Below are 11,428 nucleotides of genomic sequence, written 5' to 3' on the forward strand. Positions count from 1 at the left end.
ACAATACTTCTAGCGCAACGCAATCTGACTTTCAAAAATCCCTACAAAAGCATGGTCCTGACTAACATTAACCTATACGTTTCACAAATCACTTACCTCACAAAAATCTTGGTTACTCGAACTACTGCAATATAGCGAGCGCCAGAACTGCCAGCTAAATAAAAGATTCAAACTACGGAAGGCACTAACTACTGATAGGCATAGTTAGCAGACAACAATGCAAACTATCCACAGACTGCACACAGCGCAGCCAGTGATTTTTCATACAGAGCGCTACGTGGCGTTACCAATAAGAAAACCTAAACAGCCTACTTACACACTGATATACGCGGTTTTAACAAATGGCACATTATTGTGGCACTGCGGCAGGAAACGAGAATCTCTGAAACGGCGAAGCTGGTCACCTGTTGGCGTACGTCTGTCGTGAGCACCTATGGAAAGTGGTTGAAGGATGATGAAATAACGACGAGGTCGTAAGGTATTGGACGACCATGTTTCATCACAAAACGTAGCAGTCGGAGGATGCCGCACTGTATAATCCAGAGTAAGCAGCTTTCTGTAACACATATGATGACAGAGTATAATGCTGGTGCAGCAGAAGTATTTCGGAGAACACCGTTGAAAGGCCACTATTGAACATGGTGTTCCATATCTCACGAGCTCTATGTGTTCCTGTGTTGACCCAACGACATCATCAGTTACGATTATAGTGGGCACAGAATCACTGAGTTTTCACTGTGGGTCAATAGAAATGTGTCACATGTCGAATGAATCGAATTTCTTGTTGCACTATGCCGATGGTTGTGTCCTTACACGCCGACAACCAGGCGAATGGTTGCTTGAAAAGTGCCCCACACTGTAGATGTAGGCCGGTGAGAGTAGAATTATGTAGTGGGGTATATTGAGGCTTCTATGGGACCTACGCAAGTACTCGAAGACACGACGACAGCTGGGAACTACGTGAGCATTATTGTGGACCACCTGCAGCCCTTGCCTGTTGAAGTCTCCTCTAATGGCGTTGACATCTTCCAGTACGATAACTCTTCGCGACACAAGCTTAGAATCGTGCTGCAGTGGTTTGACGAAAGTGATATTGAAGTCACATTGATGTATTAGCAAGTGAATGCCCCTGATCTGTACCTATTGGACACATATTGGCTACTAGCTGCTTTCCCACAAATCATCGTCTCTAAATTTGCAGGAATTTAATGACCTGTGATTAGACATCTGGTGACACATACTTGTGGAAACCTGGAAAGGACAGCAGGATTCAGCCAAGCAGAATCACTGCTGTAACGTGTTTGAAAAGTGGGCCAACACGATCATATGACCATCAGAGCGTTTATTCGAACATAGCGTAAAAATCTGAACTAAATCAGTCAAAACATTTTTGAGATTTTTAGTAATGCCATTAAACAACGTCTTCTCTTTATAAATGATTATACACTCCTGGAAATGGAAAAAAGAACACATTGACACCGGTGTGTCAGACCCACCATACTTGCTCCGGACACTGCGAGAGGGCTGTACAAGCAATGATCACACGCACGGCACAGCGGACACACCAGGAACCGCGGTGTTGGCCGTCGAATGGCGCTAGCTGCGCAGCATTTGTGCACCGCCGCCGTCAGTGTCAGCCAGTTTGCCGTGGCATACGGAGCTCCATCGCAGTCTTTAACACTGGTAGCATGCCGCGACAGCGTGGACGTGAACCGTATGTGCAGTTGACGGACTTTGAGCGAGGGCGTATAGTGGGCATGCGGGAGGCCGGGTGGACGTACCGCCGAATTGCTCAACACGTGGGGCGTGAGGTCTCCACAGTACATCGATGTTGTCGCCAGTGGTCGGCGGAAGGTGCACGTGCCCGTCGACCTGGGACCGGACCGCAGCGACGCACGGATGCACGCCAAGACCGTAGGATCCTACGCAGTGCCGTAGGGGACCGCACCGCCACTTCCCAGCAAATTAGGGACACTGTTGCTCCTGGGGTATCGGCGAGGACCATTCGCAACCGTCTCCATGAAGCTGGGCTACGGTCCCGCACACCGTTAGGCCGTCTTCCGCTCACGCCCCAACATCGTGCAGCCCGCCTCCAGTGGTGTCGCGACAGGCGTGAATGGAGGGACGAATGGAGACGTGTCGTCTTCAGCGATGAGAGTCGCTTCTGCCTTGGTGCCAATGATGGTCGTATGCGTGTTTGGCGCCGTGCAGGTGAGCGCCACAATCAGGGCTGCATACGACCGAGGCACACAGGGCCAACACCCGGCATCATGGTGTGGGGAGCGATCTCCTACACTGGCCGTACACCACTGGTGATCGTCGAGGGGACACTGAATAGTGCACGGTACTTCCAAACCGTCATCGAACCCATCGTTCTACCATTCCTAGACCGGCAAGGGAACTTGCTGTTCCAACAGGACAATGCACGTCCGCATGTATCCCGTGCCACCCAACGTGCTCTAGAAGGTGTAAGTCAACTACCCTGGCCAGCAAGATCTCCGGATCTGTCCCCCATTGAGCATGTTTGGGACTGGATGAGGCGTCGTCTCACGCGGTCTGCACGTCCAGCACGAACGCTGGTCCAACTGAGGCGCCAGGTGGAAATGGCATGGCAAGCCGTTCCACAGGACTACATCCAGCATCTCTACGATCGTCTCCATGGGAGAATAGCAGCCTGCATTGCTGCGAAAGGTGGATATACACTGTACTAGTGCCGACATTGTGCATGCTCTGTTGCCTGTGTCTATGTGCCTGTGGTTCTGTCAGTGTGATCATGTGATGTATCTGACCCCAGGAATGTGTCAATAAAGTTTCCCCTTCCTGGGACAATGAATTCACGCTGTTCTTATTTCAATTTCCAGGAGTGTACATTAGAACGCGCAGTGAACTTCGGATAATATTGCGGCAGACTTCCGTTGTACGAAGCAGTTTGCAGCCCACGTCACTTATGACACGTTTTCTTAACCTTTGTGTAGGGAGCAAAAAGCACTAGCTTACAATTCTGACAGGGATATTCGACAACATTATTGACTTACAAATGCTTTAATGGCATTCACCGTGCCTTCAGTGTGTGATGTACATTAGTGGAACGTAATTTTAGTAGCTTATTGAACAACGACTAATCTGCTTCTACATATATCTTTGCATATGTAAATTAAAATCCACCAACCATTGCTTTTGTCGGTATGATCAGAATAATCTCAGAAACTACTATAGGAATTATAATAGGGTTGTCACTAATGGACAGAGTGAGCACGGAAGACAAACACAAGGACACTTGACTGCAGCGCCAAGCTGGCACCCGCTACCGCTACCGAGAAGAAACGGCCGACCTCCTTAACGACCTGTGATGCAGATCGTGTCACACACGGCTATTAGAGTATACGGTAGGGGTCACGCGCAGACGGACTGTGAGCTGTGACGTCACTGTGAACCCTCTTCCACAATGGACTGCACTGAAGCTTATAAGCAAGTGGCAGTCACATGTTCAAGGCATCGAGAGTTTCAAGGGTTTAGCGTATCATATTGTTGTTGTTATTATTAAGCGTTATGTTAGTCCAGCTATTTTTTCTATCATCGGTGAAGTGCTAGTGTAAAGCCTTCAAACTACATCTTTTTCAAATTTTGTTTATAAGTCTGACTGAGTTTTCAAAATCGATGGAACTTGGTGAAACGCTAAATGACCTACGTCTTACTCTTAATAGTGACTTCACTGGGAACAGGATACTTCAATCCCTTTCTGATAAAAGATAGCACTTTATTAGGTGGAAAACGTAAAACCACAGCCTTTGCAATACCTTCAGAGACCAGTTGATACACCGTCGTTTCTCAACCAGACAGTCAGACAAAGAACACTGAATCACTTTTTGAACATGTTTTACTTTCAGTTACTCAGCCCTACATCGAGAGAGTCGATCCTGTAAATTTACATTCTTTTGCCAAAGGTCTTTTATGCCTTCTATGTCTTTTATGTCGCATTCTCAGCAGTGTTAGTAACTACGGTTATCCTTTTATTTAGTTATAATTTCTTCATTAGCTGGAAGTATATTTACCCGTAAAATACGTTGTACTTGTTTATGGTGGCTTCGTTTTTGTGCACTAGTAATTCTCTCATTATTAGGCTCATTACTACGACCTAAATCAGCACCGGAGGATGATAGATTTAAGTTGGAACAGCTTGAGTTTCGAAGGAATAGTCAACAGTTCACTTTTCAAATCCCTTTCATAATCCCAATCAGTAAAAATAATTGTGCAGACACGAACATTTTCAACTGAAAACGAATCTGCATTTTTACAAGCGTTTATCCATTTTCTTTTCGTCTCATTATTTTTAGGAAATATATGAAACTTAATTTCTAAATTACTTAGTTGTCTGCTGTTGTTAGTTCAAATGTAGGTCGCACAGGAAACTATTATTTTTCAATTGAAAACTTACTCTAAAAAATCCCTCAATATATTGATAATTACGGCGTAATTCTAAACTCAATCCTCAGTCACTAAATCACACTGCGTTACGCAACCTTGTTTTGGATCGTAAACGCAATTAAAACACAATGTGTTATGGCAGTTGCGAGCCAGAGGGAGCTGATTGGGCTCACTATGACGTCAGCTGCGCGCCTTGCTACTGCACATACACATCGTGAACCCTTCTATATTTTTTTCTTTATTTAATTTCGACTCCCCCACCCTCCCCAGATGGGGGTGGGGTGGGCTAGCAGCAGCGTAATATGCAGCTCTGCAGCCTACAGAAGCGTTAAAAACATAATGAGTAGATAACAAACACTAAAAACAGGCGATAAAACGGTGACTTTTTAAAACTGTAACATCGCGAAAAGATGCAGAAGTTAAAATATAAAAACAAACGGTTGGTGATGCTGATTAAAACACATAGTAATTAGAAAGGCACAACTAAAAAAAAACATGGCGACAGTCTGGTTTCTGTTCGCATGAGTTAAGAAACACACCTAGTGACAGGATGGTGTCTGTTTGTAACACTTAAAAACACACAACACTGAACACACACGTAAACACTGCAGACACTGGACTATAGAGTAGACAAGAAGGCAGGTGGGAGAGGCGGGGGGGGGGGGGGGGGGAGACCCAAACAGATGAGGGGAAAAAGGGGGGAGGAGAGAAAAAGCAGGAGAGTGCAGCCAATGGAGGGAGAGGACACATAAAACGGGAGAGGCAGGGTGGACACGAGAAGTAGTGGGGAAGGCAGTGGAGGGGAAGGCAAAAGGACTCTGGGGAGAGAATGGAGTCAAAGAGAGGGTAAGCAGGGAAAAACAGGATGGAAGGGGGGAAGGTGAGCCTACGAAACGGACAGAGGGAGGGAGGGGGAGGTGAGGATCAGAGTTGATAGGAGGGATAAATGGAGGGAGAGAGGGCATCATCTGGAAGGGGGAGTTGGTGGAAGCCACCTCGGGAAACGAGAAGAAGTGTGTAAAGGTGGAGGGTAGGGAAGACGCAACGGTGAATGTGCGGTAGTGGGCGGGGTTTGGAGAGGAGACGAGCGACCATGGGATGAGGGGATCAAGGTGGTGGAAGTAGTAGAGAATGCAGATACGTTGAAAGGGTCCTGTAGCCACCTTTCATTAGTCCGGTAGCCCAATTTCACAAGTATTTCTCTTTCTTTTCCTTGTTTCTCTTTTCTCTTTACTCTCATAGTGGCGTGATTGAATCAATGTGGTTGTGTGTCACGTTGCTAGACGGTGGCGTAGTCTGCTGCAGAAAGTCTGCGATAGTCGTACAGATTCAGCAGCACTGGTACAGAATAGCCTACTCTCGTAGTGGTCAAGTAGGCAAAGAGATTTGCGCTACTTGTGAGAAATCCACCTGCGTTAGGTTGGTGGCGGAAATGGCATCTTTGGGCTTTCTGGTCCACGCGGAGCGTGGAGGAGGCTGGAGAGGAAAAAGGGGGCAGTCTGCCGCCGGTACGGGAAGCGTCCACAGCTGTGCTCCAGTCGAAGAAGGGTGAGTTAGACTGACCGCGTGGCGCGTTGTTACTGGGCGAGGGGAGAGCTGTTAGCTTTTGGTCTCGCTTTTCAAATCTGGAAGATTGCTTTGCCTTGTCGCAGCAAGGAATGCAAAACTTTGGCAGATTTTTCTTTTAACAAATTTCTGTAGCAGACTTGGATCCGCCGGAAGAGCGCCACACAAAGGTGTCGATAAGAAGTGAGCACTCGCTTCTGTATGAATGTCTATTTGCCTTCAGCTGTGCCTGCATAAGCTTTCATTTTTCTAAATATTTAGAGCCTTGCCTTCTCGTAAATTTTCCTTGCTTTATTTGTCTTTCGTCCGTGGGGAGCCAACCACGTGGTAGTACATTGTAGTTGTTGGGCTACCGGCATCACTAACTGTCCGATCGCATGTTTGTTTCAGATAATGTTAACATGATTGTGTGATGTGATATTGTTGCAATTTGGGCATTATACCTAGAAATTGCGTCTCCACAAACCACGTGTTATCAGGAATCTTGTCTATCTATGCCTCACGTCCTTATCTTAGGAATAAATGATTTTACCTACAATTTTCTCTTGTGTTCCTAGATTACGTTTTTGCACCTAAGCCACTCACCTCGTAGCTTTCCCGTTAGCACATCCAATGCGTTTTCTTATGCACAGGTCCAGTAACTAGTCCCCTCTTGTATTTTATAACAAATGCTTTAGATTAAGTCATATTTTCAGGTGTGTTGCTGGGAGCTGATCTTATGCAGTGTTCATGCATTTTCTATTTTATTTTAAATTTTTGATTGTCGTGAACAGTGCACAGGCAATATTATTAATTACATCGTATCCGCTGTGAGCGACCTCACAACGTATGCATTTTTGTGAGTTTTTGGTCTGTGATCAAATTAATTTATTTTCCGACTCGACCAAACCTTCGATTAGTTGTATGGTTAGAGTCGGTGGCGACCCTAATCTTCTCAAGTTAATTTCATAAGCAATAAGTATTTCCATTCCCAATAATAAGGAATAACCCGTAGTAACAGGTTAGTTACAACGTTCTAAGAAAGGGAGCAGATGGGGGAAAGAAATATGGTCATAGAGGATCCGCATGGGTAACGGTGGCCGGGGCATATATGGAAGGCAAGGCAGAGTACATGTAGCTCAAGGATCTGCAGGGAATTTGGCGGGGGGGGGGGGGGGCAGATATCCCGGCAGGACTGGCATAACAGAGCATGGGACAGATTAAGGACTTGTAGGTGTGGAGGATGGTAGAGGGATTCAACCACCATGTCCGACCTGAGAGGAGTTTAAGGAGCCAGAGGCGATTGTGGACTTTGGATTGGATAAAGTGGAGATGAGGGATTCAGGTGAGGTGATAGTCAATGATGAAGGTGGGGGAGAGGTGGACAGGATGGGCATTGATGGTAAGGGAAAAATCAAGGAGCCGGAAGGAGCGAGTAGTACCACCTATGATGATTGCCTGGATCTTGGAAGTATTGATTTTCAGGAGCCACTGGTTACACCATGCAGCAAAAAGGTCAAGGTGATTCTGGATAAAGCGCTGGGACCGTTGAAGGGTAGGAACGAGGGCAAGGAAGATGGCATAATGCAGGAGGTTTACTGGAGGGGCGGGGTTGGGGCATATCTGCCGTGTTGTATTCTAGTTTCCGTGGCATCAAATATTAAGCTGATATACTAAGATCTTTTGGTACTGACTTAATTTTTAAGGTGTCTGAAGCGAAATACAGTAAAAGATCACACAGAAGATGTAGCTTGTATTGGACTAGCGCTAGAATCAGGCTGCTGCCAGGCGTCCGTAAGTCATGCTGAACTATCGTGCAGTCTGTCGGACTGCGGCAACTGGCGCTGTAATTTAGGAGTCCGGCAAGAGGCCGTATCTCACGTCAAAGTGGCGTTGCAGTCGAGTGAAGAGGGTGACGTGGTGGCTGGCAGCCGTCTTTGCCACGAGATGTCACTCCAGACTCCGATTAAATATGGAACAGATAACGTCCGTGCCTCCTGAGAACATTCGTCGAATGCCCTGCTTAAATGGTTTAATTTCTATGACAGTGAAAATATTCAGTTACGTTTTTCTCCGAACTTCAATCATATCCTTACCAGTGACCCTTAAAAGTTTACCATTGCCATCTCATAAGACAAGCTGTCTTGCTGTATATTATGCTACGCATACGAATTTGAGATTGATCGCTAGTACACACATAATATGAGATATTGTGGAATTTCACATTAGGATCTGTTGCGCTATAGACTCCGCCGCACTAGTTTACAGCAAACTTCTTCAGATATCAGTAGATGGCATAAGTATGCAAATTACATGCTCAATGAATAGAAAAGACTGTTTAACATTAGCCATGGGGGTACGATGGCCATTTCGTGTTATACCGTTAAACTGCCGTCATCATAAGCCACCGACCAAGGACGCTGGCAACAACAATTCCGTCATTTTTCCGCATATAAGTCAACGCAGTTAAATTGTCGAGCAAGTGTGGGCATGCATTTTATCTTTTCTTATTAGTGAAGGTAAATTTAGCTTACTCAAGATATTTTGTTATGTACTCGTGATAAACAAGTAAGTACAATGGTTTAAGCCATATGTTATTGATTATTTTAGTACTGTTTACGGCGATAAATGATTAAAACATTTTCATAAAGGAACTAAAATAATTCGGGTAGAATGACCCTCTTAAACAGGGGCACGCCTGCCCGCTTGGCCGACCTTCCCCGCTGTATTTTATGTAAGTAAGCTCTCCTATTTAACCCGTGCACTCGTAATAAAAGTCTAAAGCATACCCAATACATTTTTCACACAAGTAGATTGTGTCTTGTACTGATTTTAAACCGGTAACGTGCAAGCGATTTTAATTTCGTACGCAGGAGACAGACCTGATATTAAAGCTATTGTGGGTTCATTGCTGAAGCTGCCCTTGAAATGATCAAGCACACAATGGTAGGCCTATACTGTCAAAATAACGCCTAGTAAGTTGAACGTCACTTCATCAGACAAACAGTATCAATCAACGTCTGAAGAAGTCCAGCCATTTGAGAAATGGTAACCAAGAAACGGAAAGAAATTAACGTTAAAGAACTTCTACATCTACATCTACATCTACATAATTACTCTGCAATTCACATTTAAGTGCTTGGCAGAGGGTTCATCGAACCACAATCATACTATCTCTCTACCATTCCACTCCCGAACAGCGCGCGGGAAAAACGAACACCTAAACCTTTCTGTTTGAGCTCTGATTTCTCTTATTTTATTTTGATGATCAATCCTACCTATGTATGTTGGGCTCAACAAAATATTTTCGCATTCGGAAGAGAAAGTAGGTGACTGAAATTTCGTAAATAGATCTCGTCGCGACGAAAAACGTCTTTGCTTTAATGACTTCCATCCCAACTCGCGTATCATATCTGCCACACTCACTCCCCTATTACGTGATAATAGAAAACAAGCTGCCCTTTTTTGCACCCTTTCGATGTCCTCCGTCAATCCCACCTGGTAAGGATCCCACACCGCTCAGCAGTATTCTAACAGAGGACGAACGAGTGTAGTGTAAGCTGTCTCTTTAGTGGACTTGTTGCGTCTTCTAAGTGTCTTGCCAATGAAACGGAACCTTTGGCTCGCCTTCCCCACATATCTATGTGGTCTTTCCAACTGAAGTTGTTCGTAATTTTAACACACAGGTACTTAGTTGAATTGACAGCCTTGAGAATTGTAGCATTCATCGAGTAATCGAATTCCAACGGATTTCTTTTGGAACTCATGTGGATCACCACACACTTTTCGTTACTTAGCGTCAACTACCACCTGCCACACCATACACTAATCACTTCTAAATCGCTTTGCAACTGATACTGGTCTTCGGATGACCTTACTAGACGGTAAATTACAGCATCATCTGCGAACAACCTAAGAGAACTGCTCAGATTGTCACCCAGGTCATTTATATAGATCAGGAACAGCAGAGGTCCCAGGACGCTTCCCTGGGGAACACCTGATATCACGTCAGTTTTACTCGATGATTTGCCGTCTATTACTACGAACTGCGACCTTCCTGACAGGAAATCACGAATCCAGTCGCACAACTGAGACGATACCCCATAGGCCCGCAGCTTGATTAGAAGTCGCTTGTGAGGAACGGTGTCAAAAGCTTTCCGGAAATCTAGAAATACGGAATCAACTTGAGATCCCCTGTCGATAGCGGCCATTACTTCGTGCGAATAAAGAGCTAGCTGCGTTGCACAAGAACGATGTATTCTGAAACCATGCTGATTACGTATCAATAGATCGTTCCCTTCGAGGTGATTCATAATGTCTGAATACAGTATATGCTCCAAATCCCTACTGCAAACCGACGTCAATGATATAGGTCTGTAGTTCGATGGATTACTCCTACTATCCTTCTTAAGCACTTGTGCGACCTGCGCAATCTATCTATCAGCGAGCGAACGGTTGTACGACGGCAGTTCAATAAGTAATGCAACACTTTTTTTTCTCGGCCAATTTTGGTTGAAAAAACCGGAAATTTCTTGTGGAATATTTTCAAACATTCCCGCTTCGTCTCGTATAGTTTCATTGACTTCCGACAGGTGGCAGCGCTGTACGGAGCTGTTAAAATGGCGTCTGAACGGATGTGCGTTGCAAACAACGGGCAGTGATCGAGTTTCTTTTGGCGGAAAACCAGGGCATCTGAGATATTCATAGGCGCTTGCAGAATGTCTACGGTGATCTGGCAGTGGACAAAAGCACGGTGAGTCGTTGGGCAAAGCGTGTGTCATCATCGCCGCAAGGTCAAGCAAGACTGTCTGATCTCCCGCGTGCGGGCCGGCCGTGCACAGCTGTGACTCCTGCAATGGCGGAGCGTGCGAACACACTCGTTCGAGATGATCGACGGATCACCATCAAACAACTCAGTGACATCTCTGTTGGTAGTGCTGTCACAATTGTTCACCAGTTGGGATATTCAAAGGTTTGTTCCCCCTGGGTCCCTCGTTGTCTAACCAAACACCATAACGAGCAAAGGAGAACCATCTGTGCGGATTTGCTTGCTCGTCATGTGGCTGAGGGTGACAATTTCTTGTCAAAGATTGTTACAGGCGATGAAACATGGGTTCATCACTTCGAACCTGAAACAAAACGGCAATCAATGGAGTGGCGCCACACCCACTCCCCTACCAAGAAAAAGTTTAAAGCCATACCCTCAGCCGGTAAAGTCATGGTTACAGTCTTCTGGGACGCTGAAGGGGTTATTCTGTTCGATGTCCTTCCCCATGGTCAAACGATCAACTCTGAAGTGTATTGTGCTACTCTTCAGAAATTGAAGAAACGACTTCAGCGTGTTCGTAGGCACAAAAATCTGAACAAACTTCTCCTTCTTCATGACAACGCAAGACCTCACAAAAGTCTTCGCACCCGAGAGGAGCTCACAAAACTTCAGTGGACTGTTCTTCCTCAT

Source organism: Schistocerca cancellata, chromosome 1 (genome assembly GCF_023864275.1).
Source record: "Schistocerca cancellata isolate TAMUIC-IGC-003103 chromosome 1, iqSchCanc2.1, whole genome shotgun sequence".
Classification (NCBI taxonomy): Eukaryota; Metazoa; Arthropoda; class Insecta; order Orthoptera; family Acrididae; genus Schistocerca; species Schistocerca cancellata.